This window comes from Corvus kubaryi, unplaced genomic scaffold (assembly GCF_017639235.1).
Source record: "Corvus kubaryi isolate FWS band 111438036 unplaced genomic scaffold, C.kubaryi_AGA036_p1.0 76, whole genome shotgun sequence".
Classification (NCBI taxonomy): Eukaryota; Metazoa; Chordata; class Aves; order Passeriformes; family Corvidae; genus Corvus; species Corvus kubaryi.
Genome location: NW_024582063.1, coordinates 10402830 through 10426061, shown reverse-complemented (window position 1 = coordinate 10426061; position 23232 = coordinate 10402830). Strand labels below are relative to the sequence as shown.

Sequence of the window (23232 nt, the reverse complement as noted above, 5' to 3'; positions counted from 1 at the left end):
AATTTTACTATAGTGACTTCTTAAAACTTGACAGAATGAACACTAAATGTTCATGTATGTGGTTTTTTAATGAGCTTTTATTTGCTTTTTATTGCTTTGCCTATTGTAGTTCAGTAATTTTGTTTCTAGCGCTTTTCCCCTAAGTTATCTTCATGTGACATGAAAGATATCACTAAAGACAATGCCAGGCTGGAAACAGTCATCTATTTTCTAGCTAAATCCTCTTACAAAGACAGCAACCAGCAACTGGGATGTATAGCAGCTGAAACCGTAATGGCGCATGCAGTGTTTAATTGTGCGTATATGATACACACTATTTAGCTTTCTCTTTGTTCCATGCAGCACAAAGAAATTCTCAGGAGGCTGAGAAGGGTCATATCCATGGCTGAATGAGAAAATAACATTAAAATTATCATTATGGGCCTTCCTCCCTATGACTTATCTGGGTGAACCCTAGAAGATTTAGAGTTCAGGTTCAGTTCAGATAAACATCCAAAAGTTCACAGGTTTACCCAAACTATCTGAATCTCTAGAGCCCTGAAATAAGCTGGAAATCTCCAGAACTGCCTTTCTTGAGGGATTTCTTGCACTTCCAGTTTTGGACAAAAATCAGAAATGGAAAAAAACCCTCACAACATGAACTAAATATTGCAGAACCTCAGCATAACTCATTTAAATTACACTCACATAGATCTATCAATTGTTTTGATGTTTTGGGTTTTTTTAATATCAGCTTTTATGGCTGAATCAGAACATATTTACTTTTTCACCTGACTAAGTCTGTTCTACTCATTTTTACCATCAGTTTTTTGTGAGTTGAACCCAGTGCAGGTGGTAAAGGGAGGCTCTCTTCTTCTACACATTTACGGTACATCTACACAGCACATTTAGTTCTTGTAGAGAATATCTCTCCATCTAAAATATTTATTAAAGCAGAGGCTAAGAGGTAAGGAGAAGCGACAAGGAGTATAGTGAAGTAGTTTACAAAGTACTGACATTGGTAACAGATATCCCTCCCACTGGCACATGAGCTGCTGGTTTCCCTCTTTGACACTGATATGGAAAAAACAGCAGCAGCCACACTATCAGCAAGAACATGACCCTCTGATCAGCCATTGTTCACTTTCCCAGAGCAGACTTCCATCTCCCAAACTAACTGTGGCCAGTCATTTTCTCTGGTGCAAAAATGTGGTTTCAATCACTTAAGACAGATGATCTGTATCAAACGAAGAGCACGTTGCTTTGTAGTATTTTCCGTCATCTCCTCCACTTGAACAGCCAGAGAGGAATATGGGCACCCTTGCCACAAGCCTGCTTCCCCTGAAAGGCTGTGCAGAGCCATCCTCATCACAGAACACCCTCCCCATTCACTCAGTGATGTGTTCCATCACTTGCACCAGACCAACAAGAAGCAATTTCTTATCCTACCAAGTGGGGAAAAAACATATTTCAGAATTTGGCACTACCATCTGAGCCAATCAAAGGCCTACAGAGTTCAGTCTAAAAACAGCTATAAGAAAAGGGGTATGTACTGAGTAATTATTTCCCTGCTGTATCCATCCAGCTTCCAGGAAGGTACCAGCTTAGAGACTTCCTGAACTGAGAGTTTGCACCTGCACCCTCATGTTTGGTGGGTACTCACAAACCCATCCTCCTATAATTTGCTTGCTCCCTTTCTGAACCTGCTGATGCTTTTGTCCAGGACAAGATGTGCCAGTGTGGTCCACAGCTTCATTGCCCTTCCTTTTGCTTGTTCATGGTCCTCGTTTAGTGAGAAACAATGAATGCAGAAATAGTTCCTTATTTACTTTCTCTGTCCTTCATTCACTCTTATGGCTTTTAAAGACAACAGTCATCTTGCCCGCAGAGTCACCATTTTCCAGCCTAGGAAACCCATCAAGCCCTTTGTCATGTAGAAGTCATTTCATATCATCCTTATGATCCATATCTTCACTTTTTTTCTCAAAATCCTTTGGATTTCTAAATTAAATATTTTCAGAATTCCACATAGAAGATCAGGTGTGGATGGTCTGTGGTAGAATGCTCTTGTTCTCTACTTTGATTTCCACTCCCCTTCTACCAAATCCTAGTATTCTAGATGACTCTGCCATCATTTTGAGGTGACATTCTCAGAGCTAGCCATAATGAGGTGTTTCCCCCCAGGTGGGAGTAGCTATTTCCTGCTAGTCATGGCATAGATATCGTTTATGCTAGTTTCACCACTCTTCAATTATTAAGATTAGAAAATAACCTGAGAAAAGAGATTCAGTCATTCAGCATCCTAATAGTATCTACAAATCTCCAGGGTTGATTTGAGTTTTGGTTTTCCTGAATAGTTTTGTGCCATTAGCAAATCTTGTCCTTTTACTGCTTATCCCCATTTTTAGATCAGGAATAATTTGAATAACACAGAACAGATTTTTGTCAGTAACTTTTTACTCCTGTGGTTGCCATTCCTTCTATTACATCATTGTGATGTTCTAGATAATGGACGAAGTGTTTTCTACATCGTTTTCACCCATTTTTTGGAGGCTTTCCACATCCATCCCCGTAAAAGCATGAAATACCTCTTAACTGACATGAGTTATGAGTTACAAAAGCAACACCTTTCTCCTTCTTACCTCTTGCTGGGTATCCATCAACCCTATGATATATTAGCTCTTTTAAAAAAGGACCTGATGTAGGAAGTTCAGCTTCCTATATATATTTTGGTTTTCCTGGTTGGTTTTTTTTTTTTTGGTTTGGGCTTGGTTTTGGAGGGGGTTTTTTCAGAGCAGTTCAATGTTGATCTCAGGCTTGCCTCCTATCAGCATTGGCTCAAATGCCTGAAATTACCCAATATCCCAGAAATGTTCTTGGGTTTTTGGTCCTGTCTCTCCTCCTGCAAAACAAACCTTGAGCCTGCTAAAATTTCACACCCTCCTGAAAAAACCACCCAGTCAATCAAGCAGCTGAAGCTCTCATCTGCTGCTCCATTCCAGAGAAATGTGTCTCAGGGGGTCTGTGCAGCCACTGATGAAATGCAGCAGTTTAAGCATGAAATCCACTGTGGCTCCGGCAGCAGGTGGGAGCCGCTGTCCCGGTGTGCTGACGCTGGGGGAAAAGGAGGGGCACACCACACGTGAGCAGCCAGGTACTCACGGGACATCTTCTCACCAGATGGTGCATCAGACCTGTGGGAGCTTAACTCTTAATTAAACTAAGAACTAAGGGCCACATTCAGTCACAGCATCAGTTTGCTCCAAACCAGATGTCAGCAAGATGCCACAAAAATTGCATTCAGTGCAAGTCCAAACCCAGGCTGAGGGTGGCCGCTGCCCAAGCCTCATGTACCATCTCTGTCAGGCTAAGAAGTTTTTTCCAGCAGCAAACTGACAGCCCCTTTGTTCTGGGTCATCATGCCCTGAAAGCCCTCTCTATTCTGCATGGCAAACCTGAAACCAACACTCCTGCAGCACAGCACTGTTGCTAACCAGGTACAGAAAACAGCCTGAAACAGAGCAGGAAATTGTCTGTAGGGTTTACTCAAAGCTTCCCAAAGCACCCAGCTACCCTAATTTTTCCTAGCAGCTCATCACACTGACCAAGATACCCTGTGTGCTGGAATCCCAGAGGTGCACCAGGCTAAGAGCAAACTGGCAGCAGGTGTCTCAATGGATAACCCTACTAGGCATTTGGAAAACATGGATAAATCTGTGAAGCCTTCAAAAGCCTCTGGATAGCATTTTCAGTAAGTGAATGGAGAGAAACGAAAACATACCCAGGCCAAGCTGCATGGCAGCCCTGCATCTTTGCCTCTGGATTTCCTTCTGTGCAATACAATGATTTTAGAGAAGTGAGGTCCATAAGGCTCCAAAGAAGCAATAATGATTTAATTTATTTGGGTAAAACCTGAAGCCAGCAGCCTATCTGTAATGTTATTTGTCAAGCAATGGTAACAGAGTAGTACAGATTTTTATATCCTGGGCATTGACTCAGTGTCAAATATTTAATGAAAAAAAACCCAAGAAAAATAAAAAGTAGCTGATCCAAGGACTGGCAGTGACTGTACTCAAGGATCCAATCCCTCCGTTACCTCCAGTCCCCTCCTCTCACTTCGCCCCAACTTTCCCCTCCCTCTCTGCCTTTCTTACTTGGAAGATGTTATTGTTTAACATGGCACATTCCCAAGCTGCTAGACCAGGACAGTAAAATTATTCACTGACTTTACTGTACTCTTCTACCAGTCACTCATTTTTTAAGCTTTCAGCTCTCCTTCCCTCCACCCCCACCTCCTCCATTCCCCAATGAAATTTGCTTTTTCCCTTCTCTCCCTCCCCTTCTGCTAGGCAGAATCTGGAAAAAAGAAATCAAGGCCAAACTCAACAAAACTACTGCTGCGTAAGAGCAGTCCTTTTTCACACACAGATGGTCAGTCAGAAGAATGAGCGCTTTATAAGACAGACATCGTGCTGGTCTTTGCAATCCTGTTCCCCCGGACCTCAGCAGGAGTTTTTCATCACCAAAGTGGATAATAACTCTGTCAGACACCTCATACACACAGGTATTAATAAAAAAAGAAAATACTGCAGTGACTGATTTTACAAGAAACTGGGAATCTTAATGTGATGGTTAAAAAATGCGCAGGATGATTATGCACAACCAATAGCTGTGTCAACAGGGGTTTATGGCAGGTTGCTAATCAGCAGGGAATGCACTTATGTGTACAGCCATGGTCTTGCACTTTATGGACAACATTTCCATGGCCAAAGTCCATGCACCGTTGCACTGCCATAAACACGCGCACGTTGTGTGCTTGTAAACACCCAAGCATCTATAGGCTTCTCCATGTTTGCATGTGGGAACCCCATTTTCATGGGTAGCAGCAGCTTACAGCATCACTGCTGGATGCATCAGAAGGTGCCAGCAGGTAGTCATCCCTTTATTTCTCAAATTTGTCTTAATCTACAAATGGACTTACATATATTATTTTAAAGGAAAATTTAATCTTCCCCCAGCTGAGTTTTGATGACAGAAGAAGGTAGATTCCCATCATTGTTAATCAGATGCCAGACCCTCAGCTTTTCTTGTGATAGATCCAGAGTGTCAAGACCACATCTGAAAGGCACAGACAGCACAAGCATTGGCTAACCCAGAAACACAGCTCCCTTTGTTTAAAACAGAAAAATATTTTCAGAATCTCTACATTTCCCTACAACAAAAGAAGCAACGCTTAAGAAAATCCCTGCAGGAAGCTTGAAGTAGGAGCTCTGTTCTAATAGATAGCTTTCTTCCACAAATGGAAGTTCATAACACTTTTGTAACCCAGCATTTTCAAATAGAATGAAATTATGCATGAACTCTTGCACTCTCGCTTCATTAGCCATTCCCTTCATTAGTCAGATGAGAAGGGGCAGCAGTTAATGCTTCTGCTTGTGACAGAAGTTCTCACAATAACATATTTGAGAGCTATCCTGACATTAAAGTTAGGAATGTGCTCCGTATTTAATCTGATTCAATAAATGCAAAGAAGAGAAATGATGTCATCTCGGAAGCTTTGAGATGGTTGCGTTCAGAAACAGAAGTTAATGTGTGACATCCTTTTGTCACCAGCAGAGCATTGCTCACAAAGCACTGAAGAGTTATGGTGTACAAATCCCTGCTAAGGACTGGTGCTTTCCACAGGTTAAGCAGTACCCAGTCTTCACACCTCCATCCCCATTTTCCCTTGAACACAGTGGTAAGAAGTACCCTCTTCCTACTCTGACTCCCCTATTTCTCCTGCTCCCCCCTTCACCAGTCTCTGTTTCAGAACCACTTCTTTGCACTACTGAAGTTTCTGAGAAAGAAACACCATGAACAACGTCACGCTGATGAGTTGTACTCTCCCCAGGGTGCAAAATTAATTTGGAATTTTGTTCAGCAGCTGCCAAAGATCAGCATATTACTTATCACTAAAGAGATGCACAGACAAAGCTACGAGTGAAGATTGCCAAGAAATGGGCTTTGCTATGCCCACCTCAGTTTGGTGCTGTCAAGCCTTCAGCTTCATTTTTCCAATGTAATGAAACAAATTAAGTCAGCCTTTTCAGCATCAATCTCGTCCATCATAAATTAATTTTTAGGGGCATTTTCCCATGGATTCAATACAAGTGACCTGGATTCCATGCTTCTCTTTTACACCAATCATAAAAATTAACAGTAAGTGTTCAAAATGAGATCTCATATATATGGAGCATAGAATAAGATTTAGAAAAGGTTAAAAGTGTTTAGAGACTTGGGGAAAAAAGTTGAAACAGCAAATCTCTGAAAGTAACAAAGTTATTTGAAACAAATTTATATTAACACAGCACAAATAGATTAGGTATTAACTCTGAATGCACAAAAATCACATATAGTCCTATTTTCAATCAGTCTTTTTAAACTTGTAGACACTATTTTTAAATTATTATTAATGACAAGTGCTCAGACTTCAGCACAACAGCAAAATTTTTATTAAAGAGGGTGAGAGGAAAGGAGAAACTTACCATAAAGACAGGTTCTTCAGCAACACTTATCTCAGTGATTCCCAAAACCTTCTCTGGCATGGATGGTGCTGACCTCTGTGAAATAGAAGGTAGGATTGGTCTGAGGAGGAGGTTAGCAGGCCAGCCCCTACAGTAACCAAATAAACTTTTTAATTGAGGATCTTAAACAGGGTAAGAAAAAAAATAAAAACCAACCAAACAAAAACCCAAGAACAAATTTTCCTCTGCAGGAAAACACACGACGAAAAGGAAAAGTGTGTATTTCAATGTATATTCTCACTTTCTTCCTCTGGATGCCTCAGTCTGACAATCTGAATTTCTCCTCCTAAGAGCATCAGCTGCAATGATTACCACCGCAGCAATTTTTTGATGGCTAAAGGGGATGAAAATCTACAAACAATTAGGGTGATGCATCCTCAATCTCCCACATTTATCAAGCCAGCTTTGGAGAATTTTATAATGCTACATGAGCTCCAGAGTATTTAACAGGGACTTCTGTGTTTTCTTTGAGAATTTCACTTTTCCCAGGTTGGGTTTCAAAATGTTTCCATCTTAGCATGAAAATAAGGGAGGGTATAAACCAACCCTGCAGTGCTCTGGCAACCTTGTGAAAGGCTGAACCATATGTCTGTGAATGATCTGACAGGGGCTGAAACCCCAGGCTTGTAAAACCAACTAGCAGACTTCAGTGCTCTCAGTGGAGGCAGGATTGATCCCTGGCAATCCAGGATTATTAGGGCTGTATTTTTTTAAGCAGAACAGGGAATGTATTTCAGCTGGATTTTAACTCTGGAAAACTCTTCTGATTGTAATGGCATTACTACCTTTCTAGCTCCCCTTTGCTCCTTCCCTGCTTAGTTCCCCCTGCCAGCAGCTCCCCACCTTGTCCTCCAGCACACAAAGCTCTTTCTCCATCTCAGCCTCAGTCACATAAACTGCTCAGAAAGGCAGAATCCCCAGGCTCTCACGAAGCTCCTGCTGAAATTAATGAGACTTGGCACCAGATCATCTTCTAGAGAGTGATTTGCAAGAGCAACACCTTCCTTTTGAAGACAACACAAAAATCACTTCTTCACTGACAGTTTCGCCCTCAGTTCTAGCTTTTACCCAAGTCAGGAATATTTTTTGCTTTATATCTGACTTGACAGCTACTAATACTGCTGTGAGAACATACCACCTGACTTTATATGATTTTGAAAGAGGAGAGAGAGCAAAGATAATAGTTTCATTATAAGTTATAAGTCTCTGTAAATCTCTCTACATCGAACCATTCCTGATCTCCCAAGAGGGACTCTCCAAACACTGAAGCCATGCCTATTTGGCAAGAACTACAGACAGGGATTTCTTTTTTAGTCTCCTTCGTCTCTACAGAGGGCAAAAATCTTGGATAAAAAACTTTGGCCCAGAAGCCTTTTTCTTAACTTGCAGCAGTTAGAGGCACAGGGATGGTTTTAATAGAGTTCTGTAATGACTCTGTTGCTGCTTTTTATGACTATTTCTTGGAGCAATAAAGTGGCAGAGGCAATGATATTGAATCACTAACTTTTCTGCAGTGAAGAAGAGAGCACAATTAGTCCACGAAGTTATTTTCATTCGAAGGCCCAATGCATTTCTAGCTCCTACAAAATGCAGTAAAAATTCTTTCTCGCCTGTGTGCTCCCCTAGTCAACATCAGGAGGTGAACTCATGTTGCCCAGATACTTAGGGAATAACTTTAGATGTCCCCTTGACTTCTATTTTGTGATATTCCTGCAACAGTTCCTCAGAGTGTCCGTGATAGAGCCTATCAGTGCTCTCTGGACCACCCAAGGATCTCCTGCTCTCCAGGGAAGCGCAGCAGTAATGGGGAGCTCCACAGCCTGGCTTTTCCCACCTGTGCAAGCACAAGGCAGCGCCCTCCTGAATCACATCCAGAGGATGAATCAGGTCCCAGGTGGGATAAATTTCCCCCTCTCTCTTCACTGACCTTGGAAAGGGTTAAGGCTCCTAAGTTAGGTACTCTAATTTGATGGCAAAAGCAGAAGAGGATGTTCTGCTCACACAAGTAGTTTTTTCTAATGACATGGGCCTTGCAAAATAAAGTGAATATTTTTCCCCACAAATCTTTATAAAGGTGCAGACTGAGACTGAGAGACCTGTACAAGGGCTGCGGGGTAAAACTCAAGTTCCACTGAAGGAAACTGATAGAGTTTTTACCAAAGATTCCAACGGCACTGGAATTTCTCCTACTTATGCCCAAACAGCTAGGTTTGTTGGCATGAGATCCCCCTATCTATTCAGTAGAACACTTATTACACTTTGAGTGTATCTAAAATCACTGTCTAAGCCAATCACAGCTGAATACATGATTCTCATTAACCAAAACCAAATGACTTTCCTCTACAGTTCAGTCTTGCTACAGCTGTAGCTGTGACGTGGTGTTATGCTGTTCTCTAGTAAGGTATGTCAAAAACATAACCAAAGGGGAAATCATTTCATTTCCAAAATAAATAAATGCCTTTGATCAGTGCTAACACACAAAAGGCAGGTATTTAAAGTTAAGGGACATGGAGGAAATTGGTTCCTCACAAAGCTTCAATTAGCTTTCAAATTATCTCTCACACAGTGTGTACAAATACTCCTAACCAAACTTCACTGAAAAATGGATTCTCAATACGTTTATTTACCTAATAGTTAACACAAGGATAACAACACACATGCAAATTTAAAATAAAAACATATGTGGGGATCTTTTGCCCCAAATAAGAATTTGAAACAGATGTGCTCTTTTAACTGTATTTCTTCACCCAGTGCTTTTCTCTTCACTGTTTGTATCTTTAATGTATTTTTTTCAAAGGTACAGAATAATTTATTCCCCCTTTTATCTGACAAGCATGGCTTTCAAATAACATATTCTATCTTTATTTCTTGCTGGCATAACTCATCCATATCAATTGGTGTTTTGCACAAAGGGAGCTGACTGCAGCTCAACCGTAAGCTGGGATACTATTTTCATTAGAACTGCATTTAAAAATCAACATAACAATGTTGTAGGATGAAAACATTATAATATTCAACATTGTTTCTGCAAGTTCTGTATTCTTAAATCTTCCATTAAACTCATGTTTTTATTGGACACTTCCATTCTATTTCTCTCCACATGTCTTCAATAGCAGTGCCTAATGTTTCGAAGGATAAATTAGCTGCAGCAGCTTTTCAGTCCCAGAACCAGAAAATATTGGAAAGTATATCTGATGTCTCTTTTTTTTGTCAAAACTTACATTGTATCTTTTGCAGAAAAGCATTAAAAATTCAGTAAAGCAAAATTCCCTGGAGTAGCAAAACACAAGAGTCAGCTCTCTACCCAATGGACCAAATCTGAGTGAGATCTGTAAGATTCAGATTTCAGGGCATGCTCACCTACACTGTAAGTTAGGAAATGCTCCTAAATTTCTACTGGACCTAACTGGCAGGGAGTAGGTAGCCAGGGAATGCAGGGACTCTGTGTGGAGGAGGTCCAGGGCTGGTCACCACTAGGTCCTGCTTGCTCCAGCATCACTGTTGTGCACCTCAAAATGGAAGCTCAATGGCAGAGCTCTCTAACTGAATCAGTAATTACAATTTTGTGTTAATTTGCAATAAATTAATATAAGCAAAATTCCCCATGTCAAGCTGTTTTACCCATGACAAACTCAACACTTAGGAAAATCCTTTTCTGTCCTTTTCCAGTGTTTTCATTCAGCCTTTCCAGTGTACTTGTTCCATAACAGGACCTCCAACTGCATGGCTGCTGGCATCTTTCACCACTGAACCCTGCCACATCCACCATGAGTAATTTAACCATGAGTGAAGAGAAAGTGTCTTCATGTGACACAGGGCATTTTTTTTTCTTTTTTACCACCCTTACTTAAAATCTTCCATATATCAGAATTGGGAGTTGACTTCTTCATATTTTCAGTGGTACTAATAGCTTCAAAATACTATATCCAAAAGCATTTTACTGCATAGTATCAAAGAAGACATTACCTTGGTAACAGCTGAGCAAAACCAACATTTTCAGCACCCAGGAAATGTCAATGCTTCATATAATTGAGAATTTATAAGATAAAACATTTCCAAAAAAAAAAATTAAATTCAGTTGTTTAAAAATGTGATAATTTCATCAAATAAGGTAAGACTCTTCAAGGTGGATGTCAAAAGGCTTATTTCTGGCCCAAATGCTCAAGCCTCTGGCTTTGTTGGGTATCTGATTCAAAGCATGTGGCTACAAATACTTTATCTTTTTAATACTTAAGAGTTAGAATATAAATGAAACAGGGTACTTTTTTCCCTTTTCATTGCTCTGAAAAATGCTGGAATATCATGCTGTATTTTTTTGTCCAAACAAACGCATTCGCATGATGCAGATACCTGACAAAATTTAAAGCTAACGTTTAAAATCTGGCAAAGCCAAAGTGACTAAAAAGAGGGTCTTATTTAAGGGTGTCTTATAAAAATAATTTTATGAAAATGGAGAGAAGAGACAGGCAAATTCAATAACTGGAGAACTTATTAGGACCACGACTAATTTGGATACCAAAGAGTAAATTACAGTACTTTAGGAGCTTTGGCATACTTGAATAAATGCAGTTACACAACAATCAGACAGAAGGAGGGAAATGTATTACCATCCTGCAGACCTGGTACATCTCACTGAAAGTTCACAAGAGAAAACCAAGCTGCAATGGCCCTATACCAATCAAAAAAACCTATAAAAGAGAGAGAGGGAGATGGCACTATAAAAATAATAATCAGACTCAGGAACCAGACTGAGTGAATTACATGTTGGCCTTTGAGAAGTAAATCGAAATAATCAGCAGAGAAATCCAAGCAGCATTTGAACACTGACCATTGGAAACTAAGAGCAGCAGCAAGTCTCCGAGATTTTTCTTTTTTTTTAAAGTGAACTCAAGCAAAGCTAGTAAAACTTGGCAATTGTTAACATACCCCCATAACTACAGGTTTAATAATGTCCCATAAACTTTAAGAATTTCAAACTCATTGCTGCAGAGCAGCTTATGCATTCATTTTGCAACACACCCATTTTCACACTCAAAGACATCAGAAAAGCAGATTAAAGTTTATTTTTCTTTTGATAAAGAAGTTAAGCAGATTTTGGCAGCTTGCCATCAATTTGACCCCATCTCCCAACTTCCCCCCTGCCCAAATACTATAAATTAATCTTACACTGGTTGAGGGTAAAAAAAAAACCTGAAAAACTTCCAACATTCAAGTCCTTTGGCTGAACCTCTCAGGGGCATATCCCATGGTGACAATTGTTAGTCTTGACTATCTGAGCTGGCCTTTTCCCCAAAACTCTGCCTATAGCACAAATTTCCATTTTCTCTTGGTCTAGATGTTACTGTGATCGGCAGTTTCTTATTCATATTCTCCAGAAATACCTAGCATGGCATTCTTCTTCTGGACTAGCTGCTGGTCTCACACAAGGACATTTGCAGAGTAACCTCACTCAGCTGCAGTCAGTCCAGGTTTCCACTATGAAGGGTAAGAGCAGAGTATGGGCCTGCAGAGTTAGTCCCACAAATCAGCAATTAAATGCAGGAATTATTCAGGAAGAGAAAGGTTTTAGTTGATTTTAACTGCAAGGCAGATTAGATGAAGGTTTTTATAACTTGTCTGCCTAGCAGTGAATATACAAAAGAGTGAACAAATAATACAAGGGGACTCCCACCTTACAGACACTTAAGTGAAGTGTACACAAGTTATCCTAGGCTAGTTTTTAACATAACGCTAAGAACACTGATATCCCAATCTTCCTTCGGAAAATTTAACCACTTTTTTTCTGATACTGACGCCGCAGTAGTTTCCTACAGTGCTAAATCCCCAGCTTCTTCACTTAGATGAGCAACCAACTGAAATGATTTTTCAGGACAGACCAAAAATGGAGGAAACATTCTAAGTTCCTAACAAGTCTGAATTTCATGAAACAGAAAGCTGGTTGTTACATCACTCTATGAAAAAATATTTATATTGGCTCTGGCTTTAAGGTTACATTTCTCGGTTCATGCAAGTGGCAGGAAACATGCAGAATCTAATCAAGAGATAGTCCACAAGGCTTGTTAGATGAAATGTTGAATAAAGAGTTCTTATGAAAACAAAAAGATGCAGCTCAGGAAATGAGCTTGGTCATCTCACAACTCTCTGTTGTTCCACAGCCAAGCATTGGCTAAACATTAGATTACCATTGTAAACAATACACAGGGAAAAAATTGCTATCAGGATTCACCCTAAAAGTAAGTCTTGAAGAGCACCTAAGTGACTTATGAGGCTCAGATTTATTCTTGAATCTGACTTAAGAGACTAATTCAGATCTTAATGAAAACCAGGGAATGTAGGTTTTCAAATCATGCACTTTTAAAGAATTTACTTAAAATGTAAAATATGGTTTTATGCACAAAACTGAAAAACAGCAAGAAAATACATTTACAAAATGTGAATTCAAGAAAAATCCTTTCACGTGGAAGAGTCCTTTTTATTCTTTTTTTATTCTCTTTTTATTTTTCAGTGCAGAAGGTCGGTGTTACTATAAAACAAATAACATGAAAGAGGCGGAAGAGGACTGGGGAAATTGCTCTGCAGAAGAAAAACAATGAACAGCAGTCACAAACTTCTCATGAACTCCTGAACTACCAAGTTAACCAAGGTAATCTATTGGTCTCCTCCATACTTCTAGTCCAGCCCTTCTTTCATCTCTTTGGCCTCGATGCTGTAACTTGTGTGCATTCATAAGGATGAACTATGAATTAGCACAGTGAATGTGATCTCTGAGTTTCCAGTGGGGTTCTCAAACTGGTACACATCAGCCTCAGATGAAGCATTTTTTCCAGCTGTTACAAGTGTGACAGCAGTGTCTAGCATTAATATTGTTGCCTCTGTTTTTATTTGACAGCATGACTGCCTTTACATTTCAGGGAAAACCTGTACAAAGGGATGGCTTCGGAGCTTGGCTCCCGTATGTGCTCCTAGCTCGTAACACGGTGAAATTAATAGCTATTTTTATTTCCTCTGGCAGGGAGTTTTGCAGTCGATGTAGGATTGCATCTCCTGTGACCACAGGGTTTCTCAGATTTCCCAACAGTTTAATTGCTCTATGCTACGTGAGGTTGCATTTTCTGAGAGATGGAGCTATCTTGTACAGCCAGGGCTCTGCAAAGCAGCCAGCATTCCTGAAACACAGTCTTTGTTCAGTGACTAGTAGGGAAACAAAATCAGTAAAATTTCAGTGGATAAAGAACCACAATCAAATATTAAGCTTATGCTTAAAAATTACTGTCAGATAAAGTCATGAAGGAAAAGAAGTTTAAAGCAAAAACTTGACTATGGAATGATTTAAGTATCTTCATTTCTGATATTAAAATTCTATAACCCCTTGATTTCTAGAAGGGGAAAAGGGGGGAAGGGGAAAAAGAAAGAGACAACCAAGTGAGTTGGATGTCTGGACAATCAATGAAACATAGACAATCAATGAAAATACTTGGTTTGTTTTTACTTTCCCCTCTTCCTGAATGAATTAATGAAACTCTTGAACTTTGGCCTCTTTTTTAGACTAGAGCAGCAAGGAGACTGCCTGACTTAACATCCCCCACAACCCACAGCAATGCTGATGGAAGATTTTAGTGTGAGAACACTGTGTGCTCATTTGGCATTGCATTCCCTAGAGGGAATATGGTAGACAGTGTATAGATTAAATTTAGCTAGATTTGGACATTAAGATACAATACTTGGTGCCTTGATAGAAAAGATCAAGAGAGGTCACTCTATGTGGTTTTCTTTGTAGGTTTATAGTGCTTTTGCTTTTCTCATTTCTTTTTCCTTTTCTTTTTATGGCATTATTGTTGAGTAGCAGACAACCATTCCATCTTTCTTAGTGATGCTGGTTAGACAATATAGGAAGCTTGTGTCAGGTAAATAATCAGGATTCTCTGAAGCACTCAAAGCCCTTTCAGCATGCTTCATAATTGATTTCAAGTGTCTGATGAAAAGTCAGGCCCTGTGACACAGTTCTCCTTTGGCTTCAAAACCAAACAGAGAAAAATTCCTGCCACAGGACAACCAAAACTTCAAGTCTGAGAGTTTTCTGGGGTTTCTAGTTTTACATGAAACACCACTATTCAGTAGGTATCCTCAGCACTGCACCAGCTAATAACAACACAGCTATAGTTGTCTGCAGCCACTGCCTTGCAGACAATAAAAAGACTCACTTTTTAAGAGTGGTGCCAACAACAGTTTCAGGTCATTTCCCCACTGGCTTTTCCTGTCTGGAATGCCTTTCAGAGTTTTGGCTCTGTTGACACTGCAGGTTAAATGAAACAAAAAATCCAAACAGAAGCCACAAAACTCAGCAACTCAGTCTTTTTGATCTACCTAAGTGTTTTTAAGCCTGCTCATCACCATGGGATCCAAGTACCCCTTTTCACATTTCAGTGTTTCCAAAACGATCAAGTCATGGTAAGACCATAATACTTGAGTGGCTGTTGCAAGAAAAGACTCCTTTAGAGAAGAAACAAATCCTTTTCCCTAGAAATAACCCTGAACAAGACAAATTAGAGGTGGAATAGGAGAAAAAATAACACGGCTGTTTTTCCTTGGCAAAAAGATTAGTAGAGTTGGCAACATATGGAAGCAGAGTTGTAAAGAGTTGGATGAAAATGCTTTCCTCTAACCTTCAAGTGCAAAAAGGTCACAGTTCTTTCAAAGAGCTTCCCTTGGGATAACATGAATATGGATCATCCCATACTTCATGGATTGAATAACCATCTGAAAGGAGAATAATTTGAGATAAACTGAGATTAGTTTCTTGCATTGACATCCGCTTGGAAAATCTAGTGCAAGGGTCATTTGGCTTGCTATGTTAACGATAATACTGCCAACAACCAGTATCTAAACACTGAGAAATTTGTAAAGATCTGGCACATTACATCCTGCTTAATAAATTCAAAGATTTGAACATGACAGCGTATTGTAATGTAGTAATATAATATAGTAAATTTGCAGAGCCAGATTCAACCCATAAGGAGACCCAACACTGATTTCAATACACATGCTTACTGCAATAATGCGAATTATTTGAATACGTACTTAGCCAAATGCATACTAACAGCACTACATATGGAGTGAAGAAAAACTGTGCTCCTTTTTTCTCTGTATTTTATGTAATCATACATATTTGCATTTATATTTTTGCAATAAGAAAAGTATACATTTAAATGCAAGGCAAGATTAACTGTTGAGAAGACCTGGCTGGCATGCTTTAGTTAACATGAGTTAACAAAATCACAGTCATTTCAAAAGAGGCATGGTAAGTTTTTGACGAAAGGAAAGCAGCCAAATCAAAGAGAAGATCTGCTTGAGTCACCCAACACAGACAAACTGGTCAGGGGACAATGAAGAAAGGGACAGGATAACCACCAAGCATCAGCCTGGGAGAGGCAAGTTAGTACTGGTTTCTTGATTCCCCCACAGCAAATGGTGAGACTGATCACCCACTGGTGTGCCTGAAAAACAGCTCCCTGTCTTACGTTGTTACTTGGGGAGTCAAAATGAACATCCAGGATAAAAATCCTCGTTCTGGAAGTTCCATTGGCAAAGTTTTACCATACGTCCTTCCCACAGAAAGACGAAAGTTTTCAATTATCAGAGATTAGTCATGGTATATCCGCTGGGATGGGCTAACCACCACGGTTATCTTTTCACTCCCACAGAACACCTGATGAGAAGGCTGTGGACAGAGCAGGAAGGCATCTGGAAGGGCCATAGGCTGGGCATAACATTGGACAATCCCTATGCTTCCACAAGACAGAAATGGAGAGGCATAAAAGAAATGGGCATAGACTAACAATCGTGTTCTTGTTCCAAAAACGGAGCTGTGCGAAGAGTGAAAGTTTTCTCCAACAGCTACATTCCTCTGTCAGTAGCAAACGTGGGAGAAGTGACCCAGTGCTGTTTTGTTATCCAAGACACAAGCATACCTCTTTGGGCACGTAGAGAGAGCTGGTGGAAGCGGAGGGGGAAGCTGGGCAGTGTGGAGAGATGGCTCGCTAATCCTGTCAGGAGAAAAAGTGTTTCACGTCACTCAACAGCATCTCCACAGGGCAGTTGCAGGAGAAGTGCTGACAGCCCCTGAAAGGAATCACAGTCAGTCGTCCTCCAACAGGAAGAGGTCGGCTTTGACATGAAGCTTATAGGGTGGGGGAGATGAAAGTGTGGGGGAGGGACATCTGGGCTCCATGTAGGATTTCACCTTCCTCAGCCCTATGAGCAGTCCCGCCTGCTTCCAGCTAGCCTGTCCTTTCTGACCCCTTCACAAAGCAGTTCTGTAGCTCTCTCATTTCCCAGCTTTCAAAACTTAAACTTGCCAACCCTGCTGCCAAAAGCAAAGACAGAAATAACATTGGAGTTGATAGCTATTTCAACCTAAGGAAGAGCTGCAGGGACAGAGCAGGGGATTCTTGCCACATGTGACACAGAGTACCTACCATACCACAGCACACGCTGATAAGTACATTTTGCAACCAATTTTACAGACTTAGCCTGCTTTTCTTTAGACAATGTTTAGTCACTTTCAGTCAGTGGTGCACTTGAATGATTCTCAGCAGGAGAAGCAGTAAATAAGTGTAGGCGAAGAGGTGAAACGTCTACAGAAGGGATGAAGTCACCCAAGGCATCAACAGGGTTAAATAAGAATGCACTTTAATCACATCATAAATGTCTACATTGGCACAGAGTTACCACCTCCAATGTAAAAATCAGAAATCATACAAAATAAATGTTATCTACGTTCTACCTGGCAGCCACAAATCTTCCCTGCGTTCATGGGATTCATCATCCCCACACCGTGACAGAGCACTCCAAGGGACAGGGTGTTCAGCTGTGGCCAAGGACCTAAATCTTCCTCCCAGAAGACACTTCATGTTTTTAAAACACAAAGGTGCCTGGGTCAGAGATGGGCATCTGGAGTTTTACACAAGATATCCCTAACTGTCTAGGAGGCTTATACAGCATTTTTACTGCAGCACACTGCCTGCTTAGTGCCACTCTCTCAGTGGCAGCAGCCACACATCCCTCTCAGAGACCCTTGTCCTTCTCTCCTAGCCCTCAAAACCCCTTGAAAGAGACAATAATTCTGGCCTCAAAAAGCAGGTGAAAACTGCTATTTTCTGATACATGACATCATATGGGGCAGCCCCTCATCCATCAGTGGGGAATAAAATTCAGAGGTCTGGCTGCTCCTTTGCTTCAGTTGCGCTTCAACATCACTTTTTCCCTGCTTTGGTGGATTAAAGCTGAAAGGCTTTACAGGAGATATGTCTGTTACAAGGATGTAAACAATAAATAATCATAGGAAAGAGAAAGAAAGACTGATTTATTGAAGACTATTCACTTTTATAAAGTAAATAACTGAACTTTCAATTTAAGTGGACATTTTTACTGCCAAATAAATCTCCTTCCACAGATATGAGAAGAGACTTCATGTAGTACACGGAAAAGGAAATGCTAGAGAAATTCAGATAGTGCCAGTGAGCAGACAGGGCCAGACTCTTGATAGATGCTGTTGGTTTAGACCAGCCTAGGATTGTTTATATACTCATCTGCCATTGAATGACAGTACTCTATAGTAAGATATAGCAGACATAAACAAATTGCTGTTGAGTAAGGGAAAAACAGCCACATGCCTATCCCCAGCAGCCTTCACATCACAAAAACTGCAAGGACCTTGATATTTGCTTTGCCCAAATATGGACCACCAGGACTTTTGAGATAAGCTCCTAAAGTTAGGTACTGCGTCTATTTTTACGTTTTTAAATGTCATACTTCTTCAAAAAACATTTGACTACCCAGCAGTTCCCCTGGACCACAAAGAGAAGTGCCAACTTTCAGCACTAGATAACTGATCTATCTTTGTAGATTCTGATGGAGATGGGACTGTGGACTGATATGCATATCCAGAACCAGAGCTCAGGAATGTTCAGTATTGGCCACTACCTGCCTTGTTGGGAAAGTTCTCCCAAAGGACCAAAGGTCAAATTATGGTTACTAGACAGAGAACCCCACTGTAAATGAGAATGGACTGATATATCTGATGGGCCACCACAAGAGCAATATTTGTACCTGGTTTGTTACCTGAATCAGGTGCTACATTTGGACACAACCAGTTTCTAGTGAAGATAAATGTGACCTGAGTTTCTTATCACTTCCGAGAAGTGTTCAGGCCAAAACCTGAGGTCTTAATATCCTTTGCCAATTTCTGCTCTGCAGTTTCTATACAGTGCCATGGTAGAAATAACACCATTTTCTTGGTCTACATGGATTATTTCAACAGCCTAGAGAATTTAAAACCTATCCTCCTTAATTTTCACCAGCTACTCCCTCTAACTGTCCTTTTCCAATGAACCAAAGCTTATTTCTTTTTGATCTCATTTCCAACAAATTCAAAGTACAGTTGACATTCCCTGAAGTAACATAACAGATATGGGTATATCTAAAACATGTGAACTCAGGAGAGATTTGGAAAGTTTTATGTATGTGAAATAATTGAATTCACACACCACTGACTTTTATCTCAGAGGATGGCCACACAAAATGCTGAGTGTGATTCCTAAGTGATGAGATACTACTGTACTCATTAGATTTCCATCTGATCTGATGGACAATCTTAACAATTTTATGGAATGTGATCTATCCCTCAGGCTCAGAGTGAACTCTGACAGGTTGTAATTTTAAAGCTCCAAAACATGAACTTGTGGGAGAGACTTGCAAATCTAAAAAGTTTTTGTATGAATAAAACCAGAGAATAAGACAACTATGGGAGAAAGGCGGGGAGGAGAAAGAAATATATCATGCATATTTTTTATATTTGTTTTACTGTTGTACTTCACTTTATTTTCAATTAGTCTACCTCTGAGGCTTCTTCTATTTGTTAGCTTAAAAATTAGTAATCCTGACTTCAACAGTAAAGAGCTGGTTAAGATTATTCTTCTTCCAGGTGCAAATACAATGGATCTTCCAAAATACATAGTAGACTTTTTTAAGTTGTGGCTGGTGAATTTCAAGAGCTCCCCCTGCTTTGTGACCACATACAAGAAAGCCACATTTCTATAGCCGAATCAAGCAGATTGCAGACTTTTCTCTAGACTTGGAGCAGGCTTTGAAGTCAGAGACTCAGAGTGATGAAATTAAAATGCAATAGGACATTAGTTCACTGAGTTCATGTACCAGCAAAAATCTGTTGTAAGATTTGAAACTGAAGTTAAAAGCACAATAAAGATACAAATTCCTGCTAATCTGAAACTTTCTCTTTCTCACCTTGTCATAAAAGCCCTTTGTGCCTGTAGCCACAGTCCCTTATCTATCCTGCAGACTCTGCCAAAAGGAAGCTGACACCTCATCAGAAGATATCTGAGGAGAATGGTACTGCTTGAATCCTGCCTCTATCTTCAGAATGATATTTTTGTCTATAAGGGATGGCAAAGGATTTCCACAGGCAGATGAATCATCAGAAAATGTAAGCGAACAGCTCATAAAGAACATGTCCTCCTCATAACCAGCCAGTTGGTTTTCAGTTTCATGTTCTCATTTTTAAAAAATACAAATTCAGCTGCAACTGCATCTTTGCCTAATGCCTCTGAATTCCACTTCCCTAACTGCTACCCTGGAATTAGAACCGATTTAATAATCATTATAAATGCAAATAGGATTTTTTCGTTCACTGCCAATACTACTCTGGTAGCTGCTGTGGTAGTTGCATAACTTTACAGCATAAATGTTAGCTATCCCCCTTAGCAGAAGCTGAGCACTACAGTTTTTCTAAAGAGATCAGAGTAGGCAAAGGAAGCCAGTGCTGTGTGAGAGACTTAAGCCTGCTCAGCTGCCATGTGGTGTCTGCAGCTCCTGTAGGACCTTGCAGGGTAAGGCTGAGCAGGCACCAGTTATGCTGCAGTAAAAAAGATACCCTTTAGCAGTAAAAAAATACACAGAGCCACTTCCTGTCTTATTCATTAGCAATGTTTCTTTTTTTTTTTTTCCCCCTCCATGTGTTTACATGGCATTTCTGCAAAAGAAATCTTGGACACCTAAGATTTTTTGCTCAGTCATTGGTTTTGACCCCTTGTGTATCAAAGTGCAACTTTTCATGGATGCCCTTTTATTACAATATTTGATTCCAGAGAAACAGTTCAGCAGAAACAGAGGTAACGATGAATACAGAATAATGGAAAATGAATGACAGGTAATACTGATCTTTATTCAGGAGCATGTTTTTAAGCATATAAGCATATTTTAAGCATGAGCTTTTATTGTGCATGGCACAGTCATTTAAAATATAATTCTCCTAAATACTCAGGAAAAACAAAACTTGCAGTTAGCAAACCCTTTAAGTGTGTGCTTACCTTTAAGCCTGTAGAAATGTTAACTGGAGTAGTCATGTGCCTGGAGTTAAGCATGCTTAGAAATACTTCACTGGACTCAGAGCCAAAATCTGTTTGCAGTATGGTTTGGGAATAGCAAAGGACAGAGAACAAAAGGAACAGTTATTCAGAATTTGGACAAATAGCTGTAAATACATTTTTTGGTGTTATTAAGTCAATATTGGCTCTGCTCAGCACACACTGACTGAACACACAATCCTAACAATCACAGCTGAAAAACACAGACCATCGACGTTTATTGATTTAGACAAGATCACTCCTCACAGGAGAGTGAGCCTCTAGTTTTACAGACCTTTTAATTCCCTGTACACCATTCCTTTCCCTTTTACAAATCTCCTGCTGTGAAACTCTAATGCACTCTTGAGACACTAAAAATCATGGAACTAGCTCTGCAAATTGTCCATCAGCCAAAAGAGGAAGCAGCTCCCAAGACCAAGGAGTTTAGTCGCTGCTATCCATGCTGTTTTTGTCTAAAAATAAAGCAACAGAGTCACCACATACCAAAAACTGAAATGTTGTTGCAAAAGATGTAATAGCTGCATATCACTGGTTTTTCTAGTGGTATTACCCTTTAGCCATCTCTCAAGCCCCCATAAAAAGTACCCAGTATCTGGGGTGTCTACAGGAAAAAACCATTAATTTCTTACTTTCAGCAAATCCAATATTTCATGCAAATGGAAGTAATTTCTGCAATACAAAAAGTCCTTTCAGAAAATGCTGAGCTGATTAGTACTATGGAAAAGTGGAACTAATTACTCTAGTGATATAACAAAAAAAAAGAAAAAATGAAGTTAAAAATTAAAGCCATCCAATTCTTGCAAAAAATAGTGGCATATTTCCCACATATGCAGCCTTTGTGCAACTGAGTAAAAGTATGAGCAAGATAACCACAAACCTCCCGAACCCATAAATGCAGGTCTCATTGCAAATCCTTAAGGACCAGGAATGTATCAAAAGCCTGTACAAAATGTTCACTCCTAGGCTCGATTACTCTTCAGGAACTCCCCAAAAGGGCCAGTTTGCTCCCGAAAAATGAGGTGCACCAGCACAAACCTTATCTGTTCTTCCAATCCCATGTGAGCTCAAGGCAGAGACCTTTCGCTGGCCCTTCACTCCATGGTAAATTTCACCTTTGGAAAACAGAGGCCATGGGCTTGTCTGAACAACATGCACCTCTTTTTTTTGAAAGAAGACTGTCAAGGCTACAGAGCCAACTCATTAACCTATCCCCCAGCAGTTCCATCTGGATGGTCTTATCTGTAGGAATCTGGCCTTTCATTTATTTTTTCAACCACCATTTGTGACAGAGTTTCTTAAAAAACAGACTCATGACTTATTATTAGCACATGGGCAGGTCAGCACACAGGTTTATTTGCTGTTAACCAACATCCTAGCATGCTGTGTTTAAAATTTCCAGAGGGACTGTGAATAGGCTATAAAAGTAGGAGGTTGAATTCCTGAAGGTAAGAGCTTGTGATGGGACCACTGTCAAACCAACTCATACTTTCCTCTGATAACCCTTGAAAATCACTATGCAAAGACATACAGTTCAAACATATGTGAGTCCCTGACAATTCCCTTTTTTAAAGGCACTTTGATGACCGGCCTGTAACACTTCAGCTGTGCCACTCAGGGAATAACGGGAAAAAAATAAAGCATCAAACTTTGAAAATGTGCAGTCCATCCAGAAAATGTAAAAGAAGGGAAGAAGCCAGGATCAGGAGAGAAAGGAAGGGAAAGACATAAGAGAAAAAGAAAATATTCCCACTAAAGCATATGCAGCACAATGCCTGCAGGCTATTATAGAGAATAAATACTCCCATCACTCTTGTCAGGGGCAAGCCCTAAGGACAGGGTTGTGACCAGCTGGACACTGGGGACAATGCTTGGAAGGCAAGATCCCATTTTCTACCTGGCATGTCTATCAGATCTCAGGCCATTCAGAGCTTCACCCCTGGAAACACTCTCCAAAGTAGCTGTGCCCCTTATTTTTGGAATATCACGCATGCACACAGCTGGACACCACATCCCAGGAAATTATTCCTAGTGGAAGAAAAAAATACAGCATCACCTCCAGAAAGAATTATCCACTCATGGCTTTCATCTTGCGCAGAGCACTGAAAAGCCTGGAGAGAGATAAATGTCTGTTATACAGGGATTTACACATTTCATCCAGACAATTGACTTAAATTTCAAGCATGAGGCCAGAATTGATCATTTATCAAGTTAATCTTCATGATATATTTAGTGTCTAACCATAATAC

The 23232-nt window shown here is 40.1% G+C and overlaps 1 long non-coding RNA gene across 2 annotated transcripts in view; it reads right to left on the bottom strand.

Moving 5' to 3' along the window:
* Positions 1 to 23232, bottom strand: part of LOC121675913 — a 71737-nt gene that overhangs the window by 32155 nt on the left and 16350 nt on the right. The window contains exons 3-7 of one of the 2 annotated variants that reach the window (XR_006020277.1): positions 22881 to 23094; positions 20930 to 21018; positions 16514 to 16664; positions 15209 to 15302; positions 6507 to 6581 (exon numbers count right to left, since the gene is read on the bottom strand). This is a non-coding gene — a long non-coding RNA (uncharacterized LOC121675913). Of the gene's footprint in view, positions 1 to 4965; positions 5098 to 6506; positions 6582 to 15208; positions 15303 to 16513; positions 16665 to 20929; positions 23095 to 23232 lie in introns of those variants that run through there. The other variant, XR_006020278.1, reaches the window with a different exon arrangement.